The 26,491-nt window shown below is 39.1% G+C and overlaps 1 long non-coding RNA gene and 1 pseudogene across 3 annotated transcripts; one reads left to right on the top strand and one right to left on the bottom strand.

The window, feature by feature from the left end:
* Nucleotides 1-424: 424 nt before the first annotated feature.
* Nucleotides 425-26,482, bottom strand: LOC127489323 (uncharacterized). 3 transcript variants are annotated; one of them, XR_016218600.1, is made up of 7 exons: nt 26,099-26,482; nt 19,742-19,800; nt 19,150-19,300; nt 17,554-17,630; nt 15,994-16,216; nt 9,718-9,763; nt 425-715 (listed from the first exon to the last, which is right to left on the bottom strand). It is a non-coding gene; the product is annotated as an uncharacterized LOC127489323 (long non-coding RNA). The 3 variants fall into 3 exon arrangements; XR_016218598.1 differs by lacking the exon at nt 19,150-19,300; XR_016218599.1 differs by lacking the exons at nt 9,718-9,763; nt 19,150-19,300.
* On the top strand, nt 2,607-3,311 carry LOC100341239 (small ribosomal subunit protein uS5 pseudogene; annotated as a pseudogene).
* Nucleotides 26,483-26,491: the final 9 nt, after the last annotated feature.

Here is a 26,491-nt window from a genome sequence, read left to right on the forward strand (position 1 = left end):
CCTCTGCCTGAGGACCAGCATCCCCTATGAGCACTGATTCTAGTCCTGGCTGTCCCTCTTCCAATCCAGCTCTTAGCTATGGCCTGGGAAAGCAGTAGAAGATGGCCCAAGTGTTTGGGCCCCTGCACCCACCTGAAAGACCCATAAGAAACCCTGGATCCTGGCTTTGGATTGGTTCAGCTCCAGCTGTTGCAGCCATCTGGGGAGTGAACCTATGGATGAAAGGCCTTTCTCTCTGTCTCTCCCTCTCTATGTAATTCTACCTCTCAAATAATTTTTTAATTATTTAAGTCTTTAAAGGCAAAAGAAGTCAGATGAGTTTAAACTAACAAATAATATGAAACAACATATTTTGTATAAAAGAAAAAAAATTAACTCAAATATATAAAAAGCTGATGAAGTACAAGAAAAAGATATGCAAAAATGTAAGAAAGATGGCTACGTTGGTTTGACATCCCACAATACAGAGAATAAATTTTAAAACAAAAATGCTTCTAGAGACATATATGGCCACTTCTTGTAATAAAATGTCAAATAATGTGGGTATAATGACATTTAACCTTAGATATATATTTAAGAAAAATATACAGCATTATATGTAAAAAGGATGAAGATAAAGAAAAGGATGATTGGATTGTTCAACAACAGTACATCTTGCCTCAGATTCATGTCTTGACACTCCTGGTTTTTCACAACCAAATCATCCACTGGACAACTGGAATGAGAAAAAAACACATCAATTGAACATATATGTTTGTTTGTATGCTCATGCAAAAGCAATGAAGTTTCTTCCTGTCCTAGTGGCCTATGATTTTAACATATCAGTTAAATGTATTTATTTATGACTAAAAATTTTTTTCTCTTGATAAATTAACATAATAGCTGACACCAATATATTTCCCCATTTTCAATCATGTAGTCCTACAATCTTTAGTGTTTTCTCTAAATGGGGTGGTGTACTATGGTACACCAGTGTTTGGGATGCCTGAATCAAACCCATAGCAGTGCCAGTTTAACTCATGGCTACTTTGCTTCCAACACAGCTTCTTGCTAATGTATCCTGGAAATCAGCAGAGGAAAACTCAAGTGCTTGGGGTCCTTACACACTTAAGAATAACACACTTGAGAGACCTTGATGGAGTTTCAGGTTTTTGGCTTCAGCCTGGCCAGCCCTAACGGTTGCAAGCAGTTGGAGAATGAACCAGTAGATGGACAATCTTCTCACTTCCACTGTCACTTTTTCTTTCAAGTGAAATAAAATAACCAAATAGGCATTTTTAAAAGTGGGGAAACATTTAGTAAAAAAAAAAAAACTACTCACTGACTAAATGGAGTAATAAGCTGAGTGGTTTTGATTAGCCATTTATATTCTCTCTTCTTTTTCTGTGTTTGAAGAACTCTCAGCATGGATGATGGAAAAATTTTATTGTATTATTTACCTGCAGATGCAGGAGAGGAACATGTCTGTTAAGCAGGACCACAGCTTGGGAACAGATTCTCATGCTTAGTCTTCCAGGAGGAATGGTTATCAGCATGTATGGAGTTTTTAAATAAAAAACTCTCTTCTTCCCCACACTCTGCAAAGACTGCTTTCCCCATATTTCTAGAAACCCTGACATTTTCAGGATTTCAGAATGACAATAGGTACAGAAAATTCCCAATAAATCAATACAGCTGGGTATAGTGTGCTTAACACCTACACTCTGAGTAGGGCTAAAACAGATAACTTGCTTGCTAGGGACATGAGTCTATCAGTAAAAAGAAGCCACATCTTGACATGATCTACATTTCTGGAATCATTCAGAGATCCTGAATATCAGTACAAAGTGATGAATAAATGAGCCCTGAAGATTGTCTCCTGGGTATGGGATGAAGTTGAGATATACATGTCGGAAAGAGGAGTTCTAATATGCAGTGACCATTTCCCACTCATCTCAATAGTGTTTCATGTGGGAGAATAACCTATCCTCCCCTAGTCTGCAGAAACCAAGGCAGGGCCAGGTGATTCTGGCCAAGCAAATGTAATTACAGATTAATTGTGTCACTGTTTCATTCAGTGCCTATTTTGTTCTCCTGTCACAAACTCTACCCATGTTCTAGTAAAGGACATTCTACCACCCTGAGAAAAACAGATTTGATACACGTTTTGAATGCAGAGGCTGTAAGTCGGTGGTTTCCTAACCATAAGTTAATTTACTACCACCTAATATTCTGAGACAGCCAGAAAAAAACATTACTTAGAACAGTTCACCCTCACAGATAGATGTCACTGCAAGTCTATGGGGTGGCCCTATGGACCTTTCAATAAATGGTGTGGAAAACAGATACAGAACAAAATTAAAGATGAATTTCACACCAAGTGTGTAACAGCTTGAAAATGTGTGTGGGGTTTGACTTATAATGTTGAGTAGGACAAGTCCATTCTTTATTTTAAGATTTGTTTCCTTCTTCTCTGAGAGGATACCAAATGGTGGGATGATGCTGATGCAGGAGGGTCTGGAGGCCCTGAGGACTCTGGAATGGAAGGCCATTGCAGTTTCTGCTGAGGTTTTGGCAGTGGCATCCAGGGCTGTGGTAAAGCCAGGGCCAGGTCCACAGCCAAGGTTATGGAACTCATAGAGCCTGTCACCAGGCTTGGCCACCTGTTTAAGAACATGAAGATCAAATCCTTGTAGGAGATATATCTGTTCTCCTTGCCCATCAAGGAGTCCGAGATCTTTGATGTTTCCCTGGGGACATCCCTCAGTGAGATTTTGAAGATCATGTCAGTGCAGAAGCAGGCATAGATTGGCAGTGAAGCAGGTTCAAGGCATTTGTTGCCATTGAAGAACACAATGGTCATGTCAGCCTGAGTGTGAAGTGCTCCAAGGAAATAGCCACCACCATCTGAGGGGCCATCATCCTTGCTAAGCTGTCCATTTTGCCCATGTGGAGGTGCTATTGGGGAAACAAGATAGGCAAACCTCACACTGTGCCTTGCAAGGTGACCAGATGATGTGTCTCTGTGCTATTGTGCCTCAATTCTTGCTCCTAGAAGCACTGGAATTATCTTCACTGTGTCCCCAAGAAGTTGCTGATGATAGCTGGCATTGGTGGCTGCCACACTTCAGCCAGTGGGTGCACTGCTACCCTGGGCCACAAAGGGCACCTTCTATGCTATCCCCAAGACCTACAGCAATCTGATCCCCAACCTCTGGAAAAAGAATGTATTCACCAAGTCTCCCTATCAGGAAAGCATGGACCATCTTATGAAGACTCACACCAGAGTATTTGTGCAGAGGACCCAGGCTCCAGATATGGCTACAAAATAGGATTTTACACAAGAAAACAAAGTGAATTAAGTCTGTTAAAAAAGATTTATTTATTTATTTGAAAGGCAGAGAGAGAGGGAGAGAGAGAAGGAGAGACATAGAGGAAGTAAGATATTTTCCATCTACTGCTTCACTCCTCAAACGGCCACAATGGCTGGGGCTGGACCAGGCAAGACAGGAGCTTCTTCTGGGTCTCCCACATGAGTGTAGGGTCCCAAGGACTTTGGGCCATCCTCCACTGCTTTCCCAGGCACATTAGTGGGGAGCTAGATTAGAAGTGGAGCAGTCAGGACTTGAATGGGATGTTGGCACTATAGGCTGTGACTTAATTAACTATGCCACAGCACCAGCAGTTGAAAAGTCCATTCTAACTGAAACTCAATATTCAGAAGCTATCTAAGCCCAAGTTGAAAAATCTGAATATATAAATATCCATACTCCTTATGACAAAATTAAAGAAATGCAAAACAATGTTAAAAGAAAAAAGTTACACCACAGAAAAGTTACCTTCCTAATAGCAAAAAATGACCAATCATATGAAAAAAATAATTGGCAAACATTTTGAAATATAAAAAATATTGAAAAAATAATTGGCACGGCTGGAACTGTAGCATAGTAGGTAAAGCCACCACTTTCAGTGCCAGCTTGCCATATAGGTGCCTGCTTCTGATCCAGCTTCTGCTATGCCCTGGGAAAGCAATAAAAGATGGCCCAAGTTCTTGGGGCCCTGCACCTGCATGGGAGACCCATGGCTCCTGGCTTCAGATTGGTGCAGCTCTTGCCATTGCGGCCAATTGAGGAGTGAACCATCAGATGGAAGACCTCTCTCTCTCTCTCGCTCTCTCTCTCTTTCTCTGCCTCTTCTTCTCTGTGTAACTCTGACTTTATAAATAAATCTTAAGAAAAGAAAATATAGTTGGCAAAATAATTGGAAAATGTGCATAGTCCAGAAAGACACTATTTAAAGTATAAAAAAGGTGAATACAGAGGGACAAATAAATGAGAAACACAAATTAAAATTTCAAGGGAACATATTGTTCCATGTAATATATTTGAGAAATTCAAAAATTTTTTGACAGAGTTAGAGAGAGAGAGAGAGAGAGAGAAAGGTCTGCCTTCTGTTGGTTCAGCCCCCAAATAGCCACCACGGCTGGCACACTGCACCAATCTGAAGCCAAGAGCCAGGTGCCTCCTCCTGGTCTCCCATGCAGGTGCAGGTCCCAAGGACTTGGCCATCCTCCACTGCCTTCCTGGGCCACAGCAGAGAGCTGGACTGGAAGAGGAGCAACCAGGACAGAACTGGAACCCCAACCGGGACTAGAACCCAGAGTGCCGGTGCTGCAGGCAGAGGATTAGCCTAGTGAGCCACGGCGCCAACCCAAAATGTTTTTAAATTGAACTAAATCTGACTAGTTCTATTTCCATTTTACATAAATTATTCCTATTCAAGAAGGACCTGACATGCAGAGGAAAAAATCAAACTGGCAACTATTTAAATCAATAGTACAGTGTAGAGAAAATTTTATAACAGACACAACTCAAAAGTATCATGTTCATGACAAAGTATCAACAAGATGAACCCATGAAAGAAAAAAAATTATAAAATTCACAGTGTGTAGCACAACCATTTGGGAATTGGAGTGCATCACAATAAAAGGCAGATGCTGAACTGAGGGAACTGACAGAAGAGAAACTCATTCATTTTGTGCATTTTACCAGAGGACACTTTCCTATTTACACATAGATCAAGGGAGTCAAAGTTACAGCTTTAATTAGGGTGTTTTGGTAGAAATTTCAGGCTACAAAGACAACCAAAGAATGGGAGAAAAGGAAAATAGGCCCTGGAATAAAGAAAATCAAAGAATTTAAGTCCCTAAATTTGGATATAAAACACTACAGTACACTATATGGGACACTTCAGATAAAAAAAAAAAAAGCAATAAAAAAGCAGTCACTAGAAGCTGAAGGAAATAGAGTTACCTAGTGACCATTGTAAGGAATACACTTTAGAATTTAAATCCAGCCAACTAACTGCCTTGTAAAATAGAAATAATTTTTCTGAAGAATATGAGTATCCACAATGTCTGCAACACATGGTTTACAATATTGATGATAAAATTCAGAATCACTATTCATGTAAAGAAAGAAAAAATTTAGTCCTACTCAAGGGAAAGAAAATCAGTTGAAGAAAAGGCCAACATAAGTCAGATTTTATAAGTAGCAGACAAGATGACTAAACATTTTCCAAATCTCTTCCAGTACTTAAAGGATGACATAAAAGTAATATCAAGACTTTTTTTTTTTTTTTTTTACAGGCAGAGTGGACAGTGAGAGAGAGACAGAGAGAAAGGTCTTCCTTTTTGCTGCTGGTTCACCCTCCAATGGTGCCACGGCTGATGCGCTGCAGCCGCTGCCTGATCTGATGGCAGGAGCCAGGTACTTATCCTGGTCTCCCATGGGGGTGCAGGGCCCAAGTACTTGGGCCATCCTCCACTGCACTCCCAGGCCATAGCAGAGAGCTGGCCTGGAAGAGGGGCAACCGGGACAGAATCCGGCACCCCGACCGGGACTAGAACCCGGTGTGCAGGCACCACAAGGCGGAGGATTAGCTTAGTGAGCCACGGCGCCGGCCTTTATCAAGACTTTTATAGATCACACCACCAGTGGCAGCGCTGACTGCTGAGGAAATGGTAGCCTAGGATAGTTGGCTGTTAAGTGACATGGATTCTGCCTGCCGCACCTGACTCTTGAGAAAGAGACACAGCCCCTGCTGCAATGGGACTAGGAAAGTGGGCAGTGAATTTAAATCCATCTGGCAGTGGGGAGATGTTCCTGCCCTGGATAGCAGCAAGGCAGTAGCCACAGTTGATATTGGAAGATTCCCATAGGAATAACACTTCCAAGACAGGACCTCAAGCTGGTTCAGCAGATCAGGAAGTTCACATTTTTCTCCACAGGTGTCAACACTGTCAGAAAGTGAGGAGTCTCAGGACTTATTTGGCAGCTGAGGCTCTGCACAGAAAGCCCATTAGAGTTATGCTGGGAAGCTGGAAAACCTTGAAGAAATGGATAAATTTCTGGATACATATAACCTACCAAGATTAAATCAAGAAAATATAGACAATCTAAACAAACCCATAATAAGCAATGAGATTGACACAGTAGCCAAAGTCTTCCATCAAGGAGAAGTCTAAGACCTGATAGCTTTACTGCTGAATTCATTCAAATAATTTTTAAACTATTCCAAAATCCTGAAGAGGATGGAACTCAGCCACTCTTTTTATGAGGCTAGCATCAATCTGATACCAAAACCAATGATACAACACAAAAAGAAATCTACAGACCTAAATCCTGAATGAACATAGATGCAAAGATTCTCAACAAAATATAAGCAAGCCAAAGATTTTAACAATTTGCCCTCTTCTATATATAAAGTCATACTAAAAATAATCTATAATGAAGAAGGAGATGGAAAAGAGAATGGGAGGTGGGAAGGGAGTGGAGTGGGGGGCACGGGGGAAAGAACCACTGTATTCCTAAAGTTGTATCTATGTAAAAATGCATACATTAAATAAAAAAATCATTCAATATGATCTCATTAAAGTCAAGGACTCTTATATTGAGAAGAGCTGGCTGGTTGGGTTGTTAGGTAAAAGGAACATACTTTAATAGCCACAGGAAAAAATATAAGCAAGTCAAATATAAACAATATCAAAAAGATCATATATGATGATCAAGTGGAATTTATCCTAGAAATGCAAGGGTGGTTCAACATTTGCAAATCAATAAGTATCATAAATCACATCAATATAATGAGGAATAAAAATGACATGGTCATCTCAATAGATGCAGAGAGAGCATTTGATAAGATTCAATACACTTTCATGATAAAAACCCTCCATAAATCAGATAGAGAAGAAACATACTCAAAATTATAAAGGTTTTATATGCCAAACCAACAGCCAATATCATGCTGAATGGGAAAACACTGAAAGTGTTTTCTCTCAGATCTGAAACACGACAAAGGTGTCCAGTTTCACCACTCTTATTCAAAATAATACTGGAAGTTTTAGCAAGAGCAATTAGGGAGTAGGAAGAAAGAAAGAGTATCAAAATTGGAAAAAGGTAAGTCAAATTATTTTTGTAGATGACATGATATTGCACATGGAAAACATACACTCCACCAAAAAGCTGTTAGGATAAACCAATTCAGTGAAATTGCAGGTTACAAAATAAATATACAAAATGCTGTAGATTTTTCATATGCTATGATGAATTCACTGAAAGAGAAATCAAGAAAAAGAATTCCATTCACAATGGCCACCAAAAAATTAAATATTTATGAATAAATTTAACCAAGGAAGTAAAAGATCTCTACAATGAAAGTTATCAAACATTGATGAAAGAAATCAACAAGGACCCCCATGAAATGGAAAGATGTCCCTTGCTCATGGATTGGAAGAATGATTATCATTAAACTGTCCATAGGGGCTGGCACTGTGGCATAGTGGGTAAAACTACCACCTGCAGGGATGGCACACTATTTGGGCAGCAGTTTGAGTCCCAACTGCTCTACTTCTGATACAGCTCTCAGCTATGGCCTGGGAAAGCAGTAGAAGGTGGTCCAAGGGCTTTGACCCCTGAACCCACATGGGATACCTGGAAGAAGCTCCAGTCTCCTAGCTTTGGATCAGTCCAGCTCCAACCATTGTAGTCATTTAGGGATTAAACCAGTGGATGGTAGACCTATCTCTCTCTTTCTCCCTCTCTCCCTCTCTCTCTCTCCCCCTGCCTCTGTAACTCTGCCTTTCAAATAAATAAATCTTAAAAAAAATAAAATAAAATGTCTATACTACCTAAAATAACCTACAGATTCAATGCAATCCCTACCAAAATATCAACAACATTCTCTTATAGAATTAGGAAAAAACAATCCTAAAATTCACATGGAATCACAAAAGACCTAGAACAGCCAAAGTGATCCTAAGTAAGAAAAATCAAGCTGGAAGCATCACAATACCTGATTTCAATGCATAGTACAATTACTAGTATAGCAATGAAAACAGCATGTTACTGGCATAAAATGTGACATATAGATTGGCCAGAGCCATGGCTCAATAGGCTAATCCTCTGCCTGCGGTGCCAGCACCCCGGATTCTAGTCCTGGTTGGGGCACCGGATTCTGTCCCAGTTGCTCCTCTTCCAGTCCAGCTCTCTCCTTGGCCTAGGAGTGCAGTGGAGGACAGCCCAAGTTCTTGGGCCCTGCACCTGTGTGGGAGACCAGGGGAAGTACCTGGCTCCTGGCTTTGGATCAGTGTGGTACGCTGGCCACAGCAGCCATTGGGGGGTGAACCAACAGGAAAAAGAAGACCTTTCTCTCTGTCTCTCTCTCTCTCATTGTCCACTCTGCCTCTCAAAATAAATAAATAAATAAATAAATAAATAAAATAGACAACCCAGAAATTAATCCACATACATATAGAAAACTTATTTTTGATAATAGTCTCAGATCATACAGTAGAGTAAGTATAGTCTCTTCACAAATTGTCCTGGCAAACTGGATTTATGTATGTAGAAGAATGAAATTAAATTCACACCTCACACCATATATAAAAATCAACTCAAAATGTCCTAAGACCCAAATTTAAGACCTGAGACTATAACTGGAAGAAACCATAGTGGAAATATACCAACATTGGTGTACGGAAAGATTTCTTGGACAAGACCTCCAAAACAGGCAACAAAAGCAAAACTAAAGAAATGGAACTATATCAAACTCAGAACTTTCTGCGTGGCAAAGAAAATGACCAATAGAGTGAAGACACATCCAACAGAAGGAGAAGAAGACATTTAAAGCTACTTATTTGACAAAGCATAAAAATCCAGAGTATATCAGCACTCAAAAACTCAACAATAAAAAAAAAAAAAAACAATTCAGAGGCCGGCATTTTGGCATATTGGGTAAAACCTCTGCCTGTAATGTCAGCATCCAATATGGGTGCTAGTTCATATGCCAGCTGCTTCACTTATGATCCAACTCCCTGCTTCCGACATGAGAAAAGCAGCAGAGGATAGCCTAGGTGCTTGGGCCCCTAATACCCATGTGCGAGACTTGGAAGAAGCTCCTGGATTTGGCCTGGTTGAGCCCCATCCACTGTAGCCATGTGGGGAGTGAATTAGCAGATGGAAGATCTCTCTCTGTCTCTGTCTCTCTTCTGTCTCTCACTCTATGACTCTTTCAAAAAAATAAATCATTTTTTTTTTTAAATCCAAGGAAGTAAAGAGCAAAGGACCTCAACATACAGTTCTCAAAAGAAAAAGAATGGCCAAGAAATATATGAAAAAATGCACAAGTCACTACCCATCAGGGAAATGCAAATTGAAACCATAATGAGATACCACTTACCCCCTGTCAGAATGGCTGTTATCCAAAAGACAAAATGTAATAGGTTCTGGCAAAGATAAGGAGAAAGGGGAAATCTTATACACTGTTCATGGGAATACAAGTTAGTGCAGCCACTAAACAGTATGGAAATTTCTGAAAAAAACTAGACACATATACTTGCCATATGACCCAAGAATCCCACTTCTGTGTATATACCCAAATGAAATGAACATATTCTATCAAAGATATACCTGCACCACCATTTTTATAGCAGCACTGTTCACAATACTCAAAATATGAAATCAAACAAGTATCCATCAACAGATGAATGGGTAAAGAAAATGTGATATATATATATATATATATATATATATATATGTAAGCAGTAGAATATTAATCAGATATAAAAAATAATGAAATCATAGTATTTGCATCAAAATGGATGCAACTGGAAGGCATCATGTTTGGTGAAATAAGCCAGACACAAAAAGACAAATCCTACATATTCTCTCTTATATGTAGGAACTAAAATTAAGGAAGAAAAAAAACAATAAAGAAAAATAAACAAAAAAGAAATATATATGTATCAATATTACTGTAAATACACTTTTGCCATATTTGTTTTACATATTTGTCAAAACAATGAGTTAGAATGACATATTACTACAGTTTTAGAGATATGTGATCATTTTCTAATTTACTGTATATGAGCAAAATGTATGTATTTTCTTTTGATTTTGCCTATATTCCTGCTGAATATCGCCTTTTAATTTTTACTTATTTAATTCCTTACTTAGTGGAGAATTAAGCCTTCAGCTAAAATATAAATTTAAAAATACATTATCTCAAAAATTAAAAAGAAGGAAAGAGGAATAAGAGAAATATCCATGTCTTGGAATTGTATCTATTGACTACATTAAATTTATTCCCTTGATATTAATATCACATTAATGATAAAATTGATGAGAACTGTGTTATAGCAATTATCATACATTTGCTTTAACCCTGACAATATAATGTATTAGAAATTCCTTTAAATAACTAACACAGAAGCTGGCACTGTGGTATAGTGGGTAAAGCCATAGCCTGCAGTGCCAGTATCCCACGAGGATGCTGGTTTGAGTCCTGCTGCTCCACTTCTGATCCAGCTCTCTGCTGTGGCCTGGGAAAGCAGTAGAAGATGGTCCAAATCCTTGGGCCCCTGTATCCACATGGGAAACCCAGAAGAAGCTCTTGGCTCCTAGCTTTGGATCAGCGCAGCTCCAGCCATTGCGACCAATTAGGGAGTGAATCAGCGGATGGAAGACCTCTCTCTCTCTCTCTCTGCTTCTCCTTCTCTCTGTGTAACTCTGACCTTCAAATAAATAAATAAATCTTTCCACTGGGATCTCACTCACACAGATCTTTCATTTAGGTCTTCTTCTTTATTTTTCCCCAGAGTGTCTTGGCTTTCCATGCCTAAAATACTCTCATGGGCTCTTCAGCCAGATCCTAATGCCTTAAGGGCTGATTCTGAGGCCAGAGTGCTATTTAGGACATCTGCTATTCTATGAGTCTGCTGTGTATCCCACTTCCCACGTTGGATCATTCTCTCCCTTTTTGATTCTATCAGTTAGTATTAGCAGACACTAGTCTTGTTTGTGTGATCCTTTTGACTCTTAGACCTATCAATGTGATCAATTGTGAACTGAAGTTGATCACTTGGACTAGTGAGATGGCATTGGTACATGCCACCTTGATGGGATTGTATTGGAATCTTCTTCCTCTCTGGGCTTCCTTCCTTCCACAGGGGTCTGCGTGGCTCGCTTCCTCCCTCCTTTCTTTAGGTTCCAATCAAGCACATGTTCCCTGAGTGCCCTACTTAAACAGGTATTCCAAGTACTCCCTCCCTCACCTCCATCCCATCTCTTCTTTGCTTTATTTTCCAACTTCTCTCTATTTGAGATGCTGTGTATTTTACTCATTATTACAAACAACAATAAATGTAGGGTCCATAAAAATGAATCTTTTAAAAAATAACTAAAACAAATAGCAATTAATTACAAACATAGTACATATTAATCCAACAATATCAATAACCACTTCAAATGTGCTTCAGCTAAATACATCAATTAAAAGAATTTCACACAGGAAAATTTAAACCAACACCCAAATCTGTGCTGTGTATCAGAAAACCATTTTAAATATACAGACAAAGGCTGGTGCTACACTACAATAGGCTACACCATTGCCTGTGATACCAGCATGCCATATGAGTGCTGGTTCAAGTCCCAGTTGTTCCAGTTCCAATCCAGCTGCCTGTCAATGTGCCAGGGGAAATGCTGTATTATCACTAGAGTGGTTGGGCCCCTGCACCTATGCTAGAAGCCCAGATGGTGTTTCAGGCTCCTATGCTTCAGCATTGTTCGGTCTCAGCCATTGTGGCCATTTAGGAAGTAAACCAGCAGGTGAAATATCTCTCTCTCTGTCTCTCCCTCTCTTTATGTCACTCTGCCTTTTAAATAAATGAATATATTTTAAATAAACAAATATAAAGACATATGAGGGGTTTGAGGACATATCGGTCAAAGGAAAACACATTTCATTTGCATTGGAAAAAATTCAGAAGAGGTCTGGCATACATCATGGTGACAGTAGTTAATGACAATGCATTTGACTATAGAAAGTAAATAAGAGATTACATTTTAAATAGCTCCAATGTAAAGAATAGGTGTATGATAGAATGCATGTGGCAATTACCTTGGTTTATCCATTTTACATTATGCAAATATTTTCAACCATCATTTCTATGTCCTAAATGCAATCAATTTTTGTGAATTTAAGATAAACATTAAAATTAGTATTTTAATTTTTAAAATATTTTATTTATTTGAAAAACAGACTTATCTAGATAGAAGGAGAGACAGAGAGATCTTCCATCTATTGGTTCACTCCCCAAGTGGCTGCAATGGCTGGGGCTGGACCAGGCTAAAGCCATGAGTCACCCATGTTGGTGGCAGGGGTCCAAGCACTTGGGTTATCCTATGCTGGTTTCCCAGGCATATTATTAGGGATGTGGATTATAAGTGAAGCAGCCAAGTCTCAAATCAGTACCCTTATGGCCTAAGCCTTTGCACCACAATGCTTGCCCTCAAATAAGCATTTTATTTTAAGATTTTTCAAATATTTTTCTATTTCTGAGCACTGCATAAAGTATCATATTATAGGGATCAAAGAGTATAACCAAAAGGTTAAAAACAAATTTTTGAGTACCACTTCCATTCCTTACTTGAAGTGCAATAAAATCAATAGAACTATACTATTTCCACATTGAATACAAGTTAATAAAGTAATTCCTGCAAATAATGTTGATAACTTTACCTCAAATATTTGAATTATGATTTGAGATTTTCTAGTATACAACAGAACTAGACTGGGAGGTTACTACCTAAGCAAGAAAAATATATATCATTAGCAAATACATGAATTGAGACCATAGTTGTAAATTTAGAAACTTGAGACAAACTATATTTATTTGAGGAGTTAAGTAAAAAAAAACTATAATCTGAGAGGCACCATCCCTAAACAGGAACTTTATCACATATGCAGAGGCTGTTAGGAAAAGAGTTGCATATTGGTGCCTCCTCACATGGGGCACCAAAATGTTAGGCACAGAATAGAGAGGAGGCAGTGTACAAATTTACAGCCAGACTGATTTCATTCAGAGAAAATAAATCCATAGAGGTGAGTGACCAACTGCCTGAATGCACATTGATGGAGCTTGTGGCAGAAGGCCCTGACCCCCAGGGGCCAGACCTTTTTATATTTTAGGAGGACTGGGGTTGGGGGTGGGGTAGGGGGCAGCAGGCAGAGGGGATTTCCTGCAAATGGTCTTTCAGGTGTTCAGAGCAACTGGTCTTTCAGGTGGCTGTAAGGGGTCAGGTATGAAGGCAATGTGTGAGACCCAATTGAGCTTCAAGGGCAAGGAATACATTCCAAAGTTTTAGCCTTTGTGCAATGAGGGAAAATGGCTGAGGCTCATGTCCTTATTCCATCTGAGGCCATATACTCTTGATAAAAAAAAAAAAAAACTTGGAGGGTCTGGCACTGTGGCATAGCAGGTTAAACCATTGCCTGCAGTGCCAGCATCCCATATGGGCACTGGTTTGAGTCCTGGGTGTTCCACTTCCAATCCAGCTCTCTGCCATCGCTTGGGCCCCTGCACCCACATGGGAGACCTGAAAGAAGCTCCTGTTTCCTAGTTTCAGATCCACCCCCCTCCAGCCATTGCAGCCATTTGGGGAGTGAGCCAGCAGATGGAAGATTTCTCTCTCTCTCTCTCTCTCTCTCTCTCTCTCTATCACTATCACTATTTCTGCCTCTGCCTCTGCCTCTGCCTCTGCCCCTATCTCTCTGCTGCCTTTCAAATAAATAATCTTAAAAAAAACTTCGAAGGATCTATACCATAAATTTAGCAGAATATTTTTTATGTACAGGAGCGTAACATTTTAGGTTTAGATTACCAATGAAGATAACCTTTAAATAAATTCTCAAAGGTTTTCTATTAATATTTAACATTCTAGTACCATTTGTTGAACTCTGTAATTAACACACAATTATTCTTAGGTGTTTAAATTTTAACTGAAAAGTGATCCCTGTTAGGAATTTGGAAAACATTATGCTGAGTGAAATAAGCCAATCCCAAAGGGACAAATACCACTTGTTCTCCTTGATAGGTGACAACTAACTGAGCACCAAAAAGGAAACCTGTTAAAGTGAAATGAACACTATGAGAAATGGTGACTTGATCAGCCCTCACCCTGACTGTTGATGAGCAACTTAATATGTTATCCCTCTTGGTATTTTTTTGTTTGTTCTACTTAATACTTTTGGTTGAATACTGTAATCAATACACGATTCTTCTTAAGTGCTGAAACTCAACTGAAAAGTGATCGCTGTTAAATATAAGAGTGGGAATAAGAGAGGGAAGAGATGTGCAATTCGGGACATGCTGAAGCTGACTTACCTCAAATGGTAGAGTTAGAAACATAAGAGGGGATTCCAATTCAATGCCATCTCACTAGTCCCACTGATCAAATTCTGTTCACAATTGATGATAATGATAGGACTAAGAACCACAGGCATCGCATAAACAAGAATAGTGTCTGCAAATACTAGCTGATAGAATAAAAAAGGGAGAGAATGATCCAACATGGGAAGTGAGATACACAGCAGACCCATAGAATGGCAGATGTCCTAAACAGCACTCTGGCCTCATAATCAGCCCTTAAGGCATGCAGATCTGGCTGAAATGCCCATGAGAGTATTTCAGGCATGGAAAGCCAAGATACTCTGGGGAAAAAAAAAAAAACCTAAATGAAAGATCTCCATGAGTGAGATCCCAGTGGAAAGAACGGGTCATCAAAGAAGGAGGTACCTTTCTCTGAAGGGAGGAGAGAACTTCCACTTTGACCATGGCCTTGTCTAAAAATGATCAGAGTCAGTGAACTCAGGGGGCTTCCATAGCCTTGGCAGCTCATGACAAGAGCCTAGGGTGATTACTGAGGCCATAAACAAGAGTGTCAATTTGTTAAGTCAACAACAGGAGTCACTGTGCACTTACTCCTCATGTAGGATCTTTGTACTTAGTGTGCTGTACATTGAGATTTAATGCTATAACTAGTACTCAAACAGTATTTTTCACTTTATGTTTCTGTGTGGGAGCAAACTGTTGAAATCTTTACTTAATGTATGCTAAACTGATCTTCTGTATATAAAGAGAATTGAAAATGAATCTTGATGTGAATGGAAGGGGAGAGGGAGTGGATAAGGGGAGGGTTGCGGGTTGGAGGGACGTTATGGGGGGAAGCCATTGTAATCCATAAGCTGTACTTTGGAAATTTATATTCATTAAATAAAAGTTAAAAAAAATAGCCCTTGGGGCCAAGAAAATGACTTACTCAAAACATCTATTTACTTTGTGAGAGTAGTCAAAGCAGAAAAGGCAGTAATGAATTTTTAAAAAATAGATGTAATCTTCTACCCGTAAGCTCCATTACATCACAAGAATAAGGTGAGTTTAACATTTTACTTAAGGTCACTTAGCATTATCAGTTTTCAAAGAAACAAATACCTTAGAAATAAATCATTCTGCTTTAATAAATTATAATAATGTTAATGAAATTTGAAACTTCTTTAAGGGTAGAAGCCAAAATCCAAACTGGACAATCTTAAAAAAGCTGAAATGTAAAATGTTGACTTCCACTTAGATAAAATGAATTCTTGTTCTAATCTCTGTGGCTTTATTTACCTCCTTACCTTTATTCTTTGGCTTGGTGATGACAGTGGCCCCTTAGCATTTCTAATTTCATTCTGAAGGCTATGGTGGCTGTGGAACTTCTCCATAGAGCTTGAGTAGTGGCAAAATGGGAATACATGTTCATTGATGAGGTAAGCACTGGGTGCCAAGCAGTGTTGGTCGGAGTCTCAAGGTGGAGTTTTTCCATAATCTTCTGGTGCCCACACTCAGCAGCAGCAAGATCTCAAATAAGTATTATAAAAGTAACATAAATATAAAGACACAAATTAAATATAAAATATGCAGAAAGATAGACCATTAGAACAATAGTCCAAAGTAACCCAAAATAGCTATATTCACTTCAGACTAAACTTAGAGGTCTCCCACATGGGTGCACCCTCTGCTGCTTTCCAAGTCACATTAGCAGGGAGCTGGATCAGAAATGGGGTGGCTGGGAATTGAACTGAGACCCATAAGGGATGTGAGTGCTGCAGGTAACAGCTTAAATTACTGCAACATAGTGCCTGCCCCAGAATCTTTTTGGATGTCACTTCTAACACCAAAGTTGTCATGCTTCCTGAACACCAACCCAGTTCTCCAACACCTACTAATTATCAGACAGTTCAATTCTGATCCCATCTAGAGCTAGAAGAGAACTTGAAGATGCCAGACCCAAGCATGTTTGCTGTTTATGGTCAACTCTCTCCATTCTGAAGTTGTATAGTGAGCTCACAGTTATTGCCAGAAAGGGGTGTGTTATGAAGGATCAGAGCTATACCTATTACTCAGGAAATTATAAAGGCCTTAAAATATCTGTGCTAGACAATAAGTAGAAAGCCAAATAATTTGTTTCTTATAATTACATTCTCAAATAAACTCTCAAATTCATAAACCCTTTTTCAGCCAGCAAAAGCTAACCTTCCCAGGCATCCTCAATGGGCAAAAACTCTATCTGAGAAAAACTACTCTGTGATACTATTTCCTTTTTTTTCTTCTTTTTTTCTTTTTGACAGGCAGAGTGGACAGTGAGAGAGAGAGAGAGAGACAGAGAGAAAGGTCTTCCTTTACCATTGGTCCACCCTCCAATGGCTGCTGCAGCTGGTGCGCTGCACTGATCTGAAGTTGGGAGCCAGGTGCCCCTCCTGGTCTCCCATGCGGGTGCAGGGCCCAAGCACTTGGGCCATCTTCCACTGCACTCCTGGGCCACAGCAGTGAGCTGGCCTGGAAGAGGGGCAACCGGGACAGAATCTGGTGCCCCGACCAGGACCAGAACCTGGTGTGCCGGTGCCACAAGGCGGAGGATTAGCCTATTGACCCATGGTGCCAGCCTCTGTGATACTATTTAATAAACAAACATATGGGTTTTAGGATTTCCTAAAGGTGTGGAAAGACAGAATCAATTAAAAGGTCTATTCAGTGAGGTAATAAATAAAAACGTCCTTAATTTGGAGAAAAGGGGACAATCAAGTACAGGAAGCACATAGAACTCCTAATGGACATGACCAGAAAAGATCTTCAGCATGACACATGGTGGTCAAACTTTCAACAGGAAAATATAAAAAAAGGATTTTAAAATGTACCTGAGAGAAATGCCATATTGCCTTCAGAGGATCTCCAATTAGATGGACAGTTGATTTCGAATCAGAAACCTTATAGGCTAGGAAAGAATGGAGAGTTGTAGTCTAAGTCTTATAAAAAAAAACTGTCAACTCAGAATACTATACCATGCAAAGCTCTCATTTATGAGTGAAGGTGAAATAAAGACCTTTCATAACAAACAGAAATTGAAAGAACTTGTCACCACTCATCCAGATTTATAAATGATGCTTTAAAAGGATGTGCTACACAGAGAAACAGAAAGGTAGTCATCATTATGAAAGCATGTGAAGGCAGGAAATCTAGTAAAAGTACAAAGGAACGCCAAACCAAACAATAGGAATAGTTATGGGAAAATGGCAGGGCAAACTCCTTACTTATCAATAATAATCATATAAAAATGCCCTAAATTCTCCAATTAAAAGGTACAAACTGGCTGAATGGATTAAAAAAATAAAATTCCTCTATTTGCTGCCTGTAAGAAACACACATGACTAACAACGATACAAACAGACTCAAAGTGAAAGGATGGAAAAAGGTATTCCATGCTAATGGAAAGCAAAAATTATCAGGAGTAGCACAAAAACTGTAAAAAGGCAAAGAATAGCATTATGTTATTATTAAAGATCAATTCAATAGGAAGATGTGATTACAATAAATGTACATGTCCCAATACTAGTGCATCTGGGTTTCTAAAAGCAATGTTAATGGATCTAAAGGGAGACACAGACTCTAATACAATAATGAGACACTTCAACACACCACTTTCATCAATGGACAAATCAACTAGGCAAAAAAAAGAAACAACAGAACAAATTTACACCATGGACCAAATGGACCTGTTATCTACAGAACATGCCATCCCCAAACTGAAGAATACACATTCTTTTCATCAGTGAATGGAACTTTCTCTAGGATATATCATATGCTAGGCCATAAAGCAGGTCTCCATAAATCAAAAAATACCTGAAATAATATCATGCATCTTTTCTGACTACAATGGAATGAAGCTGGAAATTAACTAACTAAAGAAATGTGAGAAAACATGCAAACACATGGAGGCTGAACAACATGTTCCTAAATGAACAGTAGGTCATGGAAAAATCAGAAAAGAATTCAAAAAATTCTGGAAAACAAATGAAGATGACAATATAACATATCAAAAATTATGGGATACTGAAAAAGTAGTGTTGAGGGAAGTTTATAGTAATCAGTGCTTACATCAACAAGTTAGAAAGGCAAAAATTAAATGATCTAACAATACATCTCAAGGATCTAGAGAAACAAGAACAAACCAAACCCAAAATCAGTAGGAGGACCAGAAGAAGAAAAAAATGGAGGATTAGGGAGTGGCATGCTTCAAAGGCTAGGGAGAAACAGTGAAGAGAATAGTGTAGGAGGTACACTCTTGGTGGAGAATTGGAGAGAAAAACACCCAGGAAGCCCCATGGGAGGAGAGGAAATGGCCTGAACCTGCATAGTGAGTGCTGACATGCAGCCAGAGAGGGCGGAGAGCCAAAGCTATGGAAAGCCAGAGCTGACAGCATTCTTGAGATGGAGGGAGGATAGACTGTACCAACCCATGAGGTTAGAGCAGAGAGAGAATATGGTGTGTGTCCAGACTGGAGTCCAGGGTCCTGGTAGTTGCTGGCAGTTGTCAGTGGTCCTAGTGGAAGTGTAGAGGGTTGTCCAATTCCAACGAATCACTCCAAAACAGAAACTGTGATCCAGCTGAGAGAGGGCAGGTGCCATTTTAAAACAGGGCAAAACTACAGAAGCCTGCAGGTGTACACATAACAGCTCACTGAGACAGGACACTTGAAGTTAGTGCTGGCAGCAGTGGCAGGCAGGCATTCAGCCAGTGACTCTAGGGTGTGTGTGATCCAGAACTTCAAACAGTGGGTGTGGCCCACAGCCCCCACTGACTCAGAGCTGGGCTGGGAGGCAGCTGGACAGCAATGAAGGACAGAGGGGTGCCTGTGCCAGCAGTGTCCTCTGGACTCAACAACTGTGGGAGACTTGAGTGCTGATACCACGGGGACTCGGTGGCTACAAGTAAAGGCGTAGAGCATAGCTGGGTATTGATTTCCCCCTTGCTCCTGGAACTTAGGTGTTACCCTGGAAACTTGCCCCACCCTAAAACATTGGCCAGAGCCCCTTGGCCACACTCACCATATACTTCCTGTTAGTCACTGGAAGGGCAGACATTCCAAGAAGCCACAGAAGCATACCTCAAAGACAAAAACCAACAAAAGGAAAAATTAAAAATCAACTCCACAAATGCTGAAAAATAAGAACCAAAATGCAAGAAACTAGAATAAGGAAGTCACCATGACCCTCCCAGAGGAACACAACATTTCAACATTAGAATGCTAAAGTAGAGATCAAGGAAATGTCAGAAATGGAATTTAGAAAATTAATCATAGGATGAGTCACTCAAAAAAAAATCAGAAGCAAATCCACAAAAGAAAATGATACATGACATGAATGAAAATTTTTTCCTAAGAAATTGAGAACTTAAAGAGAAATCAAAATGAAATTTTAGAAATGAAAATTTCAATGGATCAAATAAAAAAGTGGTGGAAAGCCTTAACAGCAGACTTGATGAGGCAGAAGAAAGAATATCTGAACTAGAAGACAAACTTTCAGAAATCTTACAATTAGGCAATAAATAAATAAATAAATAAAACAAAAAGAAATTAGAAAACATAAAAACAGTGTTGGAGATTTATGAGATACTCTCAAATGACCCAACATGTGCATCTTAGGAGTTCCTGAATGAGTGGAAAGAGAGAAGGGAATAGAAAACCTATTTAGTGAAATAATTACAGAAAACTTCCCCAATTTGGAGAAAGAAAGGGATGTTCAAATAGAGGAAGCACATAGAACTCCTAACAGACAGGACCAGAAAAGATCTTCACTACCACACATTGTAGTCAAACTTTCTACAGTGAAACATAAAGAAAAGATTCTAAAATGTGCACAAGACAAACATCAGATTACTCTCAGAGGCTCGCCAATTAGACTCACAGCTGACTTCTCATCAGAAACCCTACAGGTTAAAAGGGAATGGTGAGATAGAGTCCAAATCTTAAAAGAAAAAACTGTCAACCCAGAATATTATACCCTGAAAAGTTCGCATTTATGAATGAAGGTGAAATGAAGATCTTCCATAACAAACAGAAACTGCAAGAATTTGGCAACACTTGTCCAGCCTACCAAAGATGCTTAAGGATATGCTACACACAGAAACACAGAAAGATAGCCAGCATTATGAAAGAATGAGAAGGCAGAAAACCCACCAGGAAAAGTCCAAAAGAAATCCAAAGTCAACAACAGGAATATTTTTGGAAAATGGCAGAACCAAGTTACCATTTACCAATAGTCACTTTGAATGTAAATAGCCTCAATTCTTCAGTTACAATATACAAACTGGCTGAATGACTGTAAAACAAGAGCCATCTATTTTCTACTTAACAAGAAAAACATCTCATCAACAAAGATACAAGCAGATTGAAACTGAAATGATGGAAAAAGATAATCGATGGTAATAGAAACCAAAAAACAGCTTGTGTTGCCATCCTAAAATCAGAGACAATAGACTTTAACATAAAAACTGTTAAAAGAGATTAAGAAAGGCATTATGTAATAATTAAGGGATCAAACCAAGAAGAAGATGTGACCACAATAAATGTATATACACCCATTACAGGGCACCTGGCTACTTAAAAAATGTTAATAGACCTAAAGGTAGACAGACTTCAATACAATAGTAATGGGAGATTTCAATACTCCATTTTCAGCAATGGACATATAATCCAGACAGAAAATTAGCAGGGAACAATAAAGTTAATTGACACTATAGAATACATATTCTTCTCATCAGTGCATGGAACTTTCTTTAGGATAGATAATATGCTAGGCCACAAAGCAAGTCTCAGCAAATTCAAAAAAAAAAAAATTATTCCATGCATCTTCTCTGACCACAATGGAATAAAACTAGAAATCAACAACTCAAGAATCTCTAGAACATATATAAACACATGGAGACTGAACCACAAGCTCTTGAATGAACAGTGGGTCATTGAAGAAATCAAAAAATTTCTGCAAACAAATGAAGGTGATAATACATCATATCAAAACCTATGGGATACAGCAAAAGCAGTGTTAAGAGGGAAGTTCATAGCAATCGGTGCCACCAGGAACTGAAAAGGTACCAAATAAATGAGCTATCCATCCATCTCAAGGACCTAGAATATCAACAACAAACCAAACCCAAAACAAGTAGGAGGAAAGAAATAATTAAAATTAGAAAAGAAACAAAATTGAAACAAAAAATACAAAAAAAAAGTGAAATAAAAAGATGTTTTTTTAAAAAGATAAAAAAAAGATACACCATTGGCACAACTAACCAAAAAAAAAAAAAAAAAAAAAAAAAAAAAAAGAAGAAGAAAGAGACCCAAATCAATAAAATCAGAGATGGAAAAGGAAATATAACAGCAGATATCATAGAAATAAAAAGAATCATCAGAAACTATTAAAAGATCAGTATGCCAACAAACCAGGTAACTTAGAAGAAATGGATAGATTCCTAGAAACATACAATTTACCAAAGTTGAGTCATGAAAATATAGAAAACCTAAATAGACCAATAACCAGGATGGAAATTGAATAAGTAATAAAGACACTCCCAACAAAGAAAAGCCTAGGACCAGACAGCTTCACTGCTGAATTCTAGCAGATATTTTAAAAAGAACTAATTCCAACAAATAGGAGTGAATCATCCCAAACTCCTTCTATGAAGCATACATCATCTTAATGCCTAAACCTGGAAAAGATGCAACAGAAAGAGAACTATAGATCAATATCCCTAATGAACATAGACACAAAAATCCTCAACAAAATAGCTGATTGAATCCAACAAAACATCAGAAAAATCATTCATCATGACCAAGTGGGATTTATCCCAGTATTCAGTGATGATTCAACATTCACAAATCAATTAATGTGATACACCACATTAGAAAACTGAAGAAGAAAAATCATATGATTATCTCAATAGATACAGGAATAGCATTTGATAAAATACAATATTCTTTCATGATGAAAACCCTAAGCAAAATGGTTGTAGAAGGGACATTCCTCAACACAATCAAGGCAATATATGACAAACCCATGGCCAGTATCCTATTGAAAAGGTAAAAGCTGGCAGAATTCCTGCTAAGATCTGGAACCAGACAAGAATGCCCACTCTCACCATTGTTATTTAATCTAGTCCTAAAGGTTTAGCTCTAGCTAAAACCTTAGGCAAGCCAAAGAAATCACAGAGATACAGATCAGAAAAGAGGAAGTAAAACTATTCTTATTTGCAGATGACATGATCCTATATATAGGAGATGCAAAAGACTCCACTGAGAGACTACTGGAACTCATAAAAGAGTTTGGTAAAGTGGCAGGATATAAAATCAACAGAAAAATCTATAGCCTTTTTTTTTTAAAATTTTTTTTAACTTTTATTGAATGAATATAAATTTCCAAAGTACGACTTATGGATTACAATGGCTTCCCCTCCATAACGTCCCTCCCACCCGTAACCCTCCCCTTTCCCACTCCCTCTCCCCTTCCATTCACATCAAGATTCATTTTCGATTCTCTTAATATACAGAAGATCAGTTTAGTATACATTAAGTAAAGAGAAAAATCTATAGCCTTTATATACACAGACAATGTCATGACTGAGAAAGAACTTTTAAGATCAGTACCATTCACTATTTGTTGAACTCTTTACTTAGTGCAGGGTTAATCTTATGAGTATAAAGTAAAATGAAAATAGATCTTTATAAAAATTAAGACTGGGAAAGGAGAGAGAGGAGGAGGGAGGGTGGGATGAAAAGTACCAATATGTTCCTAAGTCAATATATATGAAATACATGAAATTTGTATACCTTAAATAATTTTTTTTAAATCAGCAGTGAAGCCATTTGGTTCTGGGCTTTTCCTTGTTAAAAGGTCTTTATTACTGATTCAATCTCCATCTTGGTTATTGGCCTATTTAGGTTTTCTATGTATTTGGGAGTCAATTTTGGTAGATTGTATGTGTCCATAAAACATTCCATTTCTTCTAGGATTTTCCAACTTATTGATGTATAGCTATTTGTAGTAGCTCTTCATGATTTTTTTAAAGATTTATTTATTTATTTGAAAGGCAGAGTTGCAGAGTCAGAGAGAGAGAGAGAGAGAGAGAGAAGGTCCTGGCTGCTCCACTTCCAATCCAGCTCCCTAGTGATGAACCTGAGTAAACAGCAGAGGATGTCAAGTCCTTAGGCCCCTGTCCCACCATGAGACCTCAATGAACTCCAGGCTCATGACTTCAGATTAGCCCAGCTATGGCAGTTGCTGGCCATTTGGGGAGTGAACCAGTGGATGGAAGATATATGACTGAATAAGCACATACTAACATGTCTCCCAGGAATGAGAATGTTCTTATGAGAGGAGAATCTTAATGTCCCTATGGGTTAGCTCTTCAGATCAAGGATATACTACAGCTAATTCTCAGGCTTAGGGCATAAGCTACTACCTTGCTTTCTTCCAGAAAGAATGAGCTAGGGTTAAACTGCACAGTCCTAGGGACTGAGCCACTGGGAGCATCTTAGATCACCACTCACACAGTTTTGAAACTTAGGACAAGGAAAAGAGTGAAGGGAGCATTGATGAGACACCACCTTGTAAACTTTCCAAGGGAACAAGCCAATGACATTCATGATGAGATATCTGCATTTATGGTAGCTAAAAGGACATGTGCAAATATTTTTTAAAATTATTTTACTCATTTGAAATGCAGAAAAATAGACAGAAAAAAAGAAAGATTTTTTTTTCCCTCCTTCATCAATTCACTTCTCAAATGCATGCAACAACGATGACCAGGCTGAAGGGATGGACCAGGCTGAAGCCAGAAGCCAGAGACTGAATTTGGGTCTCCCATATGGGTGATAGAGAACCAAGTACTTAGGCCATCATCCACTGCTTACAAGAGTGTGTAATAGCAGCAAAGTGGATTGGAAGGAAGGCTGATACTCTGATATGGGATATGGACATCTGAAGTGACATCTTAACACCTGCTGTAGAGTCAAAATCAAAATGGAGTGAGTGTGGCTAAGATATGATTGCAGATCTCTTGCTTCTGTACATATTAGCTTTGCTTGCTAATGGCTAAGGGTGTATCTTGTAAAACTATGTGGGCCAAAATTCCAAGGAAATAAGTTGAGAGAAAAGTGTCCTGCACTGTTATCTTGCAACCATATTTTAGAGTTGTTATTGTTCCTGGGTTTGTTATTGCTAACTGTTATCTTACAACCATATTCTGTTTTTCTTTTTATTGTTCACTGCATACCAGGGGTTTGAAATTGTGAGCCTTAGTGGAAGAATACTGTAAAAAACTGTGTAACTCGCTGTTGGGACTGCACTCTGGTAAGGAGTGATGGTCCCAATCAGATGCCTTGCCTCTCCTTTTCAATTAAATTCACGTGTGACTGTCACTTGTTTTTGTAATATTCTATTTTAGCTGAAGAATGGATGCAACACTGCTCTAAACATCCACCAAAGCAGAGTTTTTACATGAGAATGATAAATAGGTTTTCTCCACTTTCTTCTTATGTGAAATCTTCACAAATAGAAAACAAACCATTTTTTATTCCTGTGGAAAAATGCTGCTTGTTCTTTGGAAAAATGCTGAAATACTGAAGCTGAATGAAAGGTATCATGGCAGAAAATATTTAATAGTGTTGGGAACTTCAGAGGGGAAGGTGCCATTTGACAATGTGGGGCTGAATGCAGATATTTAAGATTTATTTCCACAGATAATGGTTTGTCCCCTTTGAAACCTATGGGGAAATTTAATCCAAATTATCATAGTAAGAGATGAGATCATGTGGAACCTTAGAGGAGGTGATTAGGATCAATTCTTTCATGTGATTAATGGGTTGCAGGTTTACCTCCAGGGGTCTGTTTCAGCAGTCACTTTACATTAGCCTCTCCTATACTCAGCTTTATTGGTCCACATGGTTCTTGTGCTAGGCCTTTGCCAATAAGAAGGCCAGCACCAGATGTTACCCCTAAAACCTGGGACCAAATCCTTGAGCCAAATAAAACCATTTCTTTGTAACTTACCCAGTCTGATACTGTGTTATTAACAAGAGAATACAGATTAAGATCCCGAGGAAGAGCCATGCTGAGAGGTCAGGGTCATGGACTAGAAATCTTGTTTCCCAACTCAGGGGGACCAGATCACCCCTGGTATGAGAGGAAGGTTTAAGGATCCTACAGATAGCAGCAGATTCCCCCCAGTGAATAGCATATCTGCAGACATACTCCCTCTGAGGACCTCTCATCCTACCACACTATTTAGGGAGACGTGCGCCTATCCAGAGGGCCTCCAGCACTGACCAGAAGTTTCTGTGTGCAGGAACAGGACAGAATGCTGAGGGGCCCAGCTACCTGCTCAATTCGAGCAAACTGGCCCAACACACTCACCATTTCCTTGCTTCCATGATATCCAGGCGCCCTCTTGAGGGATCTTGTGATGACCGAAATTTGCAGAGTGATGGAGCCAGCTAAGGCCTCTCTCGGGAGCAGATCCGGGGAGTTGAGTACAGCGGTGCCAAAAAAATAATATCGCACGTGGTTCCCCAATGATGCCCCTGGGCGCCTTGATTGAACAATTTGCCCAACCGGCAAGAATGCACGACGTCAGAAAAGGTGTAGCCAATCAGAATCCCGTTAAGGTTCCTTGAGGCTGTTCCTGGAGAGGGGAGAAGCTTGGACTTAAGCTGCCTGCTTCTCTCAGATGGCAACTCTTCTGGCGGTAGGAGGCACTTTCCCCTCTCGATGGTCCCACCTCCTTGGATCCCCCCTCTCCCTCCCTCC

Source organism: Oryctolagus cuniculus, chromosome 12 (assembly GCF_051225735.1).
Source record: "Oryctolagus cuniculus isolate XC-2025 breed Fujian yellow rabbit chromosome 12, ASM5122573v1, whole genome shotgun sequence".
NCBI classification, from domain to species: domain Eukaryota; kingdom Metazoa; phylum Chordata; class Mammalia; order Lagomorpha; family Leporidae; genus Oryctolagus; species Oryctolagus cuniculus.